Below are 11,418 nucleotides of genomic sequence, written 5' to 3'. Positions count from 1 at the left end.
GCCCTATCGGATAAACTTTTTGTTGTAACTCTGCTGTTCTACTATATAATACTGCACATAATATATTTGGAATTACTGTCGCAATTTCAGATCAGTTAGGACTTGTAGTTAACCATATTGACAGTGTGGATATAATTCCTAAAATATACAGAGGTAAACACAGATTTAGATACTAATGAACTATACCCTCCATCATAAGACAGAGAGTCTGAGCTGCTAGGTGTAAAGCATGGGTGGTTGTTAAATCAGTGGCCCTATGCTTAATGCAACCTTGTTAGAAAATTGTAGTATGTGTCTGAAACCAATGTAGATTCCTTCTTTAACCACCTGTAAAATGGGCATAATAAAGCTGACCTCTCTGGGCATGTAGGAGATTTCACTCAGCAGCAGAAATTCCAGAACATGCTGCATAATGAACAATGCAAAAAGCACTACTCCCTGACTGAAAAGGACTTTGTCCCATATTGCCCTGTCTGTGCCTTGCTGGCTGAGCCTGGGTAGGAGGAAATTGCTGCCACCATGACAGACAAGCACATTCTCCTCCTTTCCCAACTTCAGACTTAGCTGTAAAATGAACAGGTACATAGAAAACAGCTGATATCTTCAACCAACTTTGGACTGTCTCCCTTTCCACTGCCTAAACCAGTGGATAATCTCACCAGCAGTGACTGAACGGTGGTTTCAGATAACTCTGCCCTTCATTCAAAATTTGGAAAAGTCACAACTCTGCAGTAGTTTGAGGGAGGCTTTTCATTTAGTATCTCTTATTTTGCCTAGAAGCATCCACTCCCTCTTCTATCCTACCAGGTTACGAGGTCAAAGATAATTATCCAGAGAAGAATTTCCTCTTGCTTAAAGTAATTTAAATTTGCTGCAATGACTATTTAAATGCTGGAATGAGCCACAGCATTTTAATGACTTTTAGGAATCTCCCTTTCCCCCTGCCCCAAGCGATCTGTCACTGGCTCCTCTTTCACAGCAGGACTAAAAAGCACATGGAACTGCAAGAAAGAAAAAGCCCTTATTGACCAGTTTCAAAATTCTCATTTTAAAAAAGGGTCTATTTCCTACAAATGTCAGGCATCCTGCTCATCTTCTATCAACAGATTTGCATCCTGTGATATAGGATGAATCCTCGTGTAGTCCAGACAAGGCTGGATTAAGGAGGTTTGTTTCTCTTTGCACATTAATGAAATATCTCACTACACCTCAACTGGCCATTCTACTTCCTTTACATTTGCCTTCATGCTTCCTCCAGTTCCCATGAAATAACTCACGATCCCCACTTCTGGTCTATTGAGTTTTTAACTGATTTGGCAGAAGTAATTGAGCAAATTACTTTTGAAAAGCAACTGCCTCACGTGATAGATTTCTCCCTCTGTCTTAACATGTCAAGGACGCTAATCGCAGAGAAAGACATAGACAAACTCTGGAGAGATAAATGCTTATGAGCTTGTACATTTCCTTATAAGATACAGGACACAAAAAGAAAAGAAGGGTGGAGGAATACAAAAATCTTTGGGACTGTCAGTGGTGTAAGTAGGTCAGATTTCAATGCACATGTGTACCCTCTAGTTTAGCTCTTTGCTTTCTTCTTTCCCAAGAAATTACTTGAGGTACTCTGTATCTTCACAAATGTATAGGATGCTGTTCTGATTAAGCTCTCTGTCTCTGCAATCACATTATAAATCAGGGAAGGAAAAAAAATCTTTTCTAACTTGGCATGGTGATAATTAATCCTTTTCAAGCCCTCTGCCAGCAATTTAGCCTTCTAGAATCCTGTACTGGTATCCCAAATTCTGGGGAGAATGCATACAGAAGTGACATGAGAGTGGAATTACGAAGGCCAGAAATGCATGATACTTGTGGGTTCATTTTTTTCTTTTAAACTGTGAATATGTCATTGGGATAATCTCAGTGAGTTAGCTTAAACAGTCTCATAGAGCTAAAGCAATGTCATTATTTTACATTGTTTAACTGCTGGCACCAGCCTATTTCTGTTTGATTTCGTACAATAGAGACAGTAAACTTTTCTCTCATTAAACCACTGTCACTATCTTTAAAATTATCTGAACTCATATTAGTTACCTCTTTTATTTTGTGTTAGAGCTCCAAACAGCTGGTGTACTCTACTCAATCCATTTAAAGTAACAAATCAGACCAGTCAAAGCAGAAATATTTCATTTCCAACATCAAGAAGTTGTGTCAGAATGACAATTCCTGAACTTTAGGATTGCTTGGTAGCTGCTGTTGGAAACAGCACTCTTTACATTACTTTCCACATTATACTTGTGAAACAGTATTGCATACATCCCCCTAAGGAAAGTAGCAACAAACATATGAAATAGTTCAATAGAAGATTAAGAACCAGAGCAAGAAGAAAGATACTGCAGGTACCTCTGAGTTTTCTGAGAGGGTGGCAAGAAAGAAAAGTCCTTAAATTGGAAACAAATTTCTATTGTTTTCTATATTACTCTTAGATTTAAAACACCAATTCAGAAGAGAATCTATACTTAGTGTAAAACAGTCTAAGTAGTTCCTGGCGTGTGGGTACAATAGTGGCTTTAATTATCTCAGTAAAAAAGAAATGACAAATCACAGACACGCAGCCTCTTAAAACTCTTCCAAAACTATTCACATCATTCTAGATTTGTGAAAATGGTCTTCAAAACTCAAGAAGAGTTCTTCTAAAATTCCAAGTATTCCATTCACTTATAGACAAACATTTTTTGTAATATGTTCTTATTTCTTCTTTTGAGACTGAAAAAAAGTGATGTTAATTTATGCTTTTTTTTAAAAGGTTTCTCTTCTGTTTTGGGTCAGGGTGTTTAATAATTCACTCTCATCTATACAAGAGAAATACAGCCAAATAGGCTATTTTCTGCATACCTACTCTGCATTCCAAAAGTATTTATTCCACTACTATAATCTCTACAAACACCTTAGCTGTACTGAGATTTTACAATACATACAGAAGGTGCAAGGGATTCAAGTTCCAGGGCTTTTGTTCTTGGCTGCTAGAGCCAGTTGTTGCTTTGTAAGAAACCAGCACCATGCAGAAGGGTAGGATTCCTTTTGTGTGAGAGAAGAGGGACAGCATTTATTACTATTCAGATAGCCTTAATTCAGTACTTTTCCTCATTAGAGTGAAAGTAAAAATACATGTTATTTCATTTGCTCTGACAGTCAATATTAGAAGTTAGTCAAAGATGAAAATGTCTCAGCCTCAACCAATTCTAAACATGACCATATGCTATTTTCATAATGAAGCTATTTGTATGGCCCATGGAATTGTGAAGGAATTAATCACAGCTAGCACAAGGTGCCACTGACTTCTGAATAAAAACTTGATTAAGTGAGGATCAGTCTCTGTCGTGAACTACTGAAAGATCTGGTAGAGAGTGAGGATGAATAGATTGCACATAATGAATTCTAAGGCTGTGAACTGATCTATGTTGATTAAGAAAGTGAAATCAAAGCGAATAAAAGCATGGACAGAAATAGCACGACAGCTTGATGAATCATAGCTTTCATCTCTGACCAGCATGTCTCATTTAGGATATGATGAATAAATTGTACAGTCTCAGCCTCGTCATCATTGCACTACAGTCCATATCACAGCGTTTGTACAAAGGATGGTTCAGCATAGAATAAACAGAGGTCAGCTCTGCAGACTACCAGGAGGCGCCTGGCAGAGCTGTGTGGGAATCTGGGACTGGAGTAACATGGCTCAGGAGGTCAGGGTAGACATTTACCAGCACAGGTGACCTGGCAGAATAAAGCAGAAATGTGATGAGTCAGGACTGGAAATCACCAGAGATGTACACAGGAAATTTCCACAACCTGTGACCAACTCTAAGCAAGATGTTATGCTCTCATATTCAGACTAAGTGCAAATAATTACAGAGTTCAACAACAGCAGCTGAATGGAAATATATACAAATACATTGACGGCTGAGCTGCAGCTTCATACCAGCAATCTGTCCTAAAAATCACATCATTAAAGGCAATGATTAAGACAGAAATGTCACCTTACATTTAAACGGCAGTTTTCATCCTGAAGCACTTCATTAACTATCTTTCCAAAGATCACTTTGCAATACTGATTTTGCTGTTTTTATCCTCTGTCTACCCAAACCAGAAAAGAGAGGCAGATTGTATTCTTTTTAGAATCTCATCAGATAAAACCTTAAACTGTAGTTTCCATAGAAACACATCATGGGTGCTTCTATTGGTCTCTCTATCAAATCTGTTCATAAACTTTCAGCTTTACTTAATGCTAGATTTTCAAAAGCACCAATTAGCTCTTTCAGCATTTAGTGCTCTTCCAGTCTTTTGTGCTTACATTAAATAAAGGAAGTGCAGCTAGACACAGTGGAACCATGTCACTGTTACATGGAGTGTCTGACCTCCAACTTTATCATTGCAGTGCACCTCCGAGGTGGAAAAGTAGTAAAGAAAGAGAATAAGGGGCAGTGACTTCATCCACCCACATATAGCCTGTCACACCAGAATTAGTGCTCCCCAAAGTCTAAGGACAGTATCTGAACTATGTCATCATTGTTCTAGTGAGATACAATTTTATTTGTAGAAGCCTGTATGACTGTTTCTAATTGCAATATGAATCTGAGGCACAGATCTGCCTCACTGACTGAAACAGTCTGATGAAGGAAAAGGCAAGAGAAGAACAGCAGCTGCCAGGGACACGGAACAACAGGGAAAACAGTATTTTTTGGTAATCTAGCAAAATCTCTGAGTGCCAGTCATGTCCCATTTGCACTTACAATCTCATGTCAAAGGTTGTTACAGATATTTAAGCCTCATACTAACCCTGACTGTGGAAAAAATAATGCCATGCAAATGATGAACACAGGCCTGGGACATTTTATGAACATTCTAACACAAGCATATTCTGTATAAAAATATATGTATAGTATTTTTGAACAAAGAACCATGCTGTGTTTACAAAAGCTGTAAAACCAATCTGTGCTTTAAACCCAAGGATTACCTAACCTTTCATAAACTCCCATATTACATACTGTTGCCATGGGTGTTTCCTTCTACAAAAGCACACAAATATTATGGAATCCTTGTTTTGGCTCATAATATTTCTCCCATTCTGCATACCCATGGGTATCAGGATGATCCATGGATAATTTACAATCATTTCACAGACCACCTTCTGATAGGTGACAAGCTTGGAAACAGTTGTGTCCATGATAAAGTTTATGTTCTCTATAATTGACCTGGCACCTTCTCTTTTTGTAAGTGGTGAGCCTTGTGAGAGTATGAACAATAAATACCATCTGCACTGTTTCACAGTCTATTAATGTGACTAACACCACTCGCCACACTCTACTGCCACTGACCCCCGGCTCAGAGTCAATTTTGTTGTGAATAACAAGTGAAGTAATACAAATGTTTGTCTTTATTTCCTTAGAGTTCCCTTTAGTTCTTTTATGAATCCAATATAGTTGAATCACTGCTGCCAGAAATGTATTTGCAACAGAAAATGCCCTCAGAGGCTTTGTTACTTTTGTCATCAGATTTAGATTATACTGTTTGTCCTGAAATGCTTTCAGTGTCTTACACAGTTACTCTATTTTAAAATATAGAACTATTAAATACACTAATAGAGTGTAATGTGCAGCACTTCAATACCTTTTTCTTTTCAGTAATATAATCTCTTATGCTGCAACTAACTCTTTCAAGTATGCCAGTGTCTTGGAATGCAGTTCTGCTCCTAAATTCTAAGGATGCAGTAGTCACAAGTGCTAAAACCTCCAGGCTGCCTAAGTGTGAGGCAAACTTGTCATTTCAGTGACATTACTACAGGAGGATTTCTTCAGACTGGGTTTTAGTAAAGTGTCGTTCCGTTGCTACTTTAAGGCACCTTGATGACTTTGACTTGTTCCAGTATGTCTACTTTATTTTTTTGTAATTACCTAAGGCTTTTTCTGGTTTTTTAAACACAAATTTTCTCTTTTGCCAAACCTACAGAAGCAAAGAAATCATTATATTGAAAAATCAAAAAGAGCACTGGCTGGCCAGATGAATTCTGGGTAAGACCAGAAATGACAAGTACAATCTTTGCACACATGACTAGCATATGAAATGGCAGAGGGAATAGGAAAAAGGTTTCGCGAGAAACTTCTCTGTCAGCACTGGGAAATCTGCAACTGTTACATCCCTTTTGCTTTTTCTTTTTTTTTCTTTTCTGTTTTCGACACTTCCTTCTGAAGGAGAAGTTCAACACGGTGCCAACAAAGCTGGTTCCTATATCCCTCTCCCCACAGCATCCAGACAAAAGATGAGAGGAATGTGGCATGAGGAGCAACGGATCACCCAAACCTGGCTCCAGGGCCATGACAGGAGATCTCAAGACTGCTGACAAGTCATGAAAACTCAGTCCCTTACCTCTCTGAACCATAAGAAATACTTCAGAAAAAAAAGAATGATTACCAATATATTCTCTGTAGGCAATATCAAGACAGTTTAATTTTACTTCCATTTGTATTTGTGGACCTAAATATCCCTTAACAGGATGTATGGGAGAACTTAAAAGACTTAGTTTTGTAGAATTTGCTAATTTCCAAAATATATATAATGCTTGTAGACAGTTTGGCAATAAAATAATTTGCTGAAAATTTGACCAGATTTTCTTTATAGTTTTAATACTGAAAGCATGCTATGTCGGGGGGAGGGGAGGGGAGCATATTATCTTACACACTAATTTGATTCAAAGCTCAAATGACCCCAGCAGCAGCAACCGAGTGGAGAGCCAGACTGCTGCAGACCCCTATCCTTTCCTCTTGCAATACATGTACACCAGTCGCAAGGACTCAGTCTTCCCTCAGGACAAGCTTTGCTCTGACTGGTCTTTTATATGTATTTTGTAAGTGTAAACAACATAAAAATAATGAACCTCCCATACTCAAAGATATTTTAAACAATGTATCTTTTAAAGTGGGAGAAATTATTCTGTTTAAAGAAACCTGATTTTAAAACATTCCTATTTGGGGATTATTGATTCCAACATATACATATTCTATTTCCACTGAAAAAAATAATCCCATGATATAAAAATAGGCAACCAAATGAAATGCAAACTTTTATAACATGGGTAATGTTTGCTGAACTACCATTCTGGTTTTGATTACTTTTAGATGTTTTAGGAGAAACTGATTCAAAGCAGTGTTCTTCAGAATAGAACTAAAATATATGTGGACAGACCTACTGCAAATGTATAACGTTAAGTAAAACAGTTCTCCAGAGACTTAGCTCCAATTCGAAATTCAACAAAATATTTCAACGCATATATAGGAAGAATATAGTACATGTCCTAACGTACTTAAAGTTAAGTTCACCCTTAAAAGCTCTGAATGGTAAACAGCAATGGAAAACAATGTTTGTAGGAGTCCCTTAAAATTTATTGTAAACTGGCAAAAGCACAATAAAATAAAGCACAATACCACACCTCATTACCAAATTGTCATGTATCATCCCTGTGGGAAGCTGACAACACATAACACTTTATGAGCTTAGAAGAGAGCATGTGTAACTGAAGTTTCACATAAAATTCAGTACAGTATGAGCAGCTCCAAATGGGATCCAGAAGCTAAATATTCCACGTCCAGCAACTTTTTAAGGTAAGAATCAAAGACTGTTTCAGGAATAGCCTCTTCTATTATTCCATAATCATTATGGACTACAACTTACTCTATTATAAGAAAGGTTTTAAAACAAAGACTGAGGTGACAAAAATCAGTATACTTAATACATGCTTCAAACAAGACCATCTACCACTGGTAGTAGCTGTGGCTAATATCACGCTGACATCTAATGGTAGCTTTGTATACTGCTCTCAGTTTTTTCTACTCAAGAAAAAAAAATCACATATTGATAAACAACATATGGTAAATAAATATACTGATTGTAGACTATTTTGCTTTTGAGAGATAACAGAAAGCTGCAGCTACTGCCCACAGAAGAAACAGAACAGGTGTTTCCAGGGCTGATAGACCTCACACAACTACCCTTCTAATTAACTGCCTACCAGACAAATTAGAATTCAAGGAAAGATTAAATAAGTGCAGGCTTTGCTAGAGTAATGCTAAGGAGTTACTGTTGACAGGAACTTCCATATTTGAAATCAAACTAACTTATGTAAATGATAAAGGCAACATCCAATTAAATTTTTCTCTTCATAAATCCTAGAGATTAATAAATCAATTTTCAAGTCCCCTGTTGTCTTCTAGCCAGACAAAAATCAAATTCTTGAATTCTTTTATTTATTGAACCAAAAATTAGAATAGGACATTCAGATATTACTATTTAGTAAAGGTTACATTTTTAATTTTTCTCTTTTCATACTTAGTACTGTATTTCAGGGAATTTTTTTTCAGTATTTAGTATTTTTAGGAGCCTTCACAGTCTGCAGAATGCATCTGATTTAACTCTTTAACTCAGATCCCTTAAGGCAACTCACTGGTGTGTGGTAAAGGACTTCTGAGTTACTACATCTACCTGTTACTAATCCTGACGCTTTTCTTAACCTCAGTGTTTAAGGAAAAACTAAAATTGTATTAAATAACCTGGTAGCATCACTCAGTTCCCACAGCTGAAACGAAAGGCGAGGGGACTTACCACGCTGGTTAACTTTCTAGAAATTACCTGTGCGAAGCACACAGCAGAAAGCAGTAGATGGCAGCAATGACCCACAGGAGAGAAGTACTGCTGCCCACCACCGCCCTGGGCTTTTTCCAACTTTACTGGCTAACACCTAAAGACAGTAGAATAAATGGAATGAGGGCCCGTCTAAAATTAGACAGAAAGCTTTCTCCTCTTTAAGCAAAATGCCGACATAAATTTGTACACAATGTGTTGCTGAGATATCACAGCTTTACATGAAGTAAGGTAGCCAGCTTCATGAAGCTTAACGGTCTTAATTGCCTATTTTCTACTTAAATTACAAGGCAAATGAATAGGTGCTTCCTCCTCTTTGCTGAAATAAGGTAAACCAATGCAGTACATTTTTAATGTTCAATTCATATTAAGTTTAAAGGCACTTAATATTGGAACCAGCTTAGATTTTTCTAGTGCCAAATTTTCTATGGGTGATTAGAGTTCATCATAGCTTATCTACTCTGTTTTTGCAGAACCTGTTCTTCCCATTTCAAGCACATCCTTCCTCCCTTCTTAGTCATGTTGAGACACTCTAAGCAGTCTATTTGTCAGAAGACCATAAGGTCAGCAAAAAACAAAGATAAAACGGCAGACACTCTCAACTTCCTTATAATATTATGTGCTTCAGCACTACGTATTCTACTGTGTTATGTTCCATTCTACTATAAATGCACAATGTGTGCTCTGACCAGCCACCTGTCTACACCATGGCATCCCCTGCATGAACAAGATTATGCATCTGATGGCTTCATATGCTGTTACCCCTACAAGGTGCTCTCATGGACAGTTAAATGTGATGCTGCCTATCTCTCCCATTAAAGGATGGGAATACAAACATATCTTTGTTATATTTGTGGTAACTAGGTGATACAGTCTCTTTTTCTCCTACTTCTTAAATGCTTATCCTAAATGCATTGCCTTTGTTTTAAAAAGGAAGACAAGAACATGTGGCTTACCTCTGCTGTTAACATACATGCCATCTTAAATACTATTTTATGAGATTTTTTTAATGACAAATTTTAACTACATTTTTATATGACACAGGGAGGACTTCTACAATATGAGGAGCAGGATCCAAAAAGTCCAGATTGATAGTCATCAAAATTTTTGAGCTGATGACTTTTCAATCGTTTATATACTAAAAAAAAAAAATTGTGAATGTTTCCTTAGATGCTAACAATGAAAAGACTATATCCCATAAGGCATTTAGTAATTCCTTTTCTAAGTAACAAGGCAAAGAACCGGGTGATATTGTTGTCCTTGGATCTGGTCTCTGGATGAGGACTGAACTGTTTTCACACAACGAAACACCAGTTCATGGAATCCCATTAATTCTAATTTAATTATAACATCATGATATTTACTACTTATGGTCAAATATCATATCACGTTGCAGGCTGCTTCACGGTATTTGAGAGCTGTATGGAGATGACAACTTGAGCCTACAAAAGAATAAGAATGATTCTTTCTCAGTTCTCACTTGGACAGCTCAAAGGTTCTCTCTTCCTTTTACATATTTCAAAGAACAGCCCTCCACGTTAAATATACATAGCAGTCTTGGAGATTTTAGCATTTTCTTCCATCTTTCTTATAGATGGCTTGCATGGTAGGGAAATGGAAGGAAACATTATGAATTTCAGGGAAGCATCTCAGTAAAATCACCTTAAACATTAGCTTGCAATCACACTGCTCAGGGTTAGACATTTTAGCAGGTCAGTAAAATTGCTGCTGGTGGAACCACTTTCACTCATAGTGGTTTATCCTCTGTACCCACTCAGCAGATAGAGACAGACATTGCCTACAAAGTTGTTTAGATTACTTTTGCATGAGTATAGATAAACTCACACAAAATTGTAGACAATAGAATAAAAGAAAAATATTGAGGAATTACTGATATCAAAACAGCAGGTGTCAGCACTCATAAATGCATTAATGTCCACAAGCATGTAAGTAATGATGCCAGCAACAGAAGGGCTGTTTATTAGGTATCTTACTCTCACTGGGAAAAAGTGTTAGTCTTTCACTGATGCTGTTCATATCACTTGGAAACTTCAAGAAACAGGACTGCATTTCAGCATTCAGCACTCCACTCACGCGTACATTCTTCTCCATCAATCCTACTACCTAACCAAAACCTTTGCTCCTCTGGTACATCAGGGAAAGCAAAATCCAGGCTACCTCCAAGAAGGAGTCTAACCAGAGAACAGTATCAGCCAATTAAAACAAATCTCTGTGTATTCTAGTAGTCTAATACTGTTTTTTGTTCATAGGCTGCAATGCATTTTACAAAGAAGCTAGCAATTGCACACAATCAGTACAGCAATGCAATATGATAAATACAAGTTTGCACTGCCCCTCCCTGCCCATTAATTACCACCATCCCATACATGAATAAAGGTTAAAGAACAGCCATGAATATATCATCAACCATCCTAATATAGAACTCAACCTTGGAACTTTTTTCAAATGCTGTAATCTTTATGACACCTGGTATGTAATGACTGTATGTGTATTGATGTGTTTCTATGCACACCTGGTTTCTATGAGACGAACCCTGTAGAAAAGCAGCAGAGATCACAATTGTGGTGCCTTCAAAAAGGGGTGCAAGCTCCAAACTCTCCATCGGTGCCCTGCAATAGGCCAGGAAGCAGTATACCTGAAACCGGAGGGGATTTTTTTAAAAAGCAGGGTTTTTTTCTTCAGGATTGTTTTCATTCCCTTCCCATTTTGTGC

Source organism: Phaethon aethereus, assembly GCF_964289735.1.
Source record: "Phaethon aethereus genome assembly, chromosome: 20".
Classification (NCBI taxonomy): Eukaryota; Metazoa; Chordata; class Aves; order Phaethontiformes; family Phaethontidae; genus Phaethon; species Phaethon aethereus.
This window is presented reverse-complemented; position numbering follows the sequence as displayed.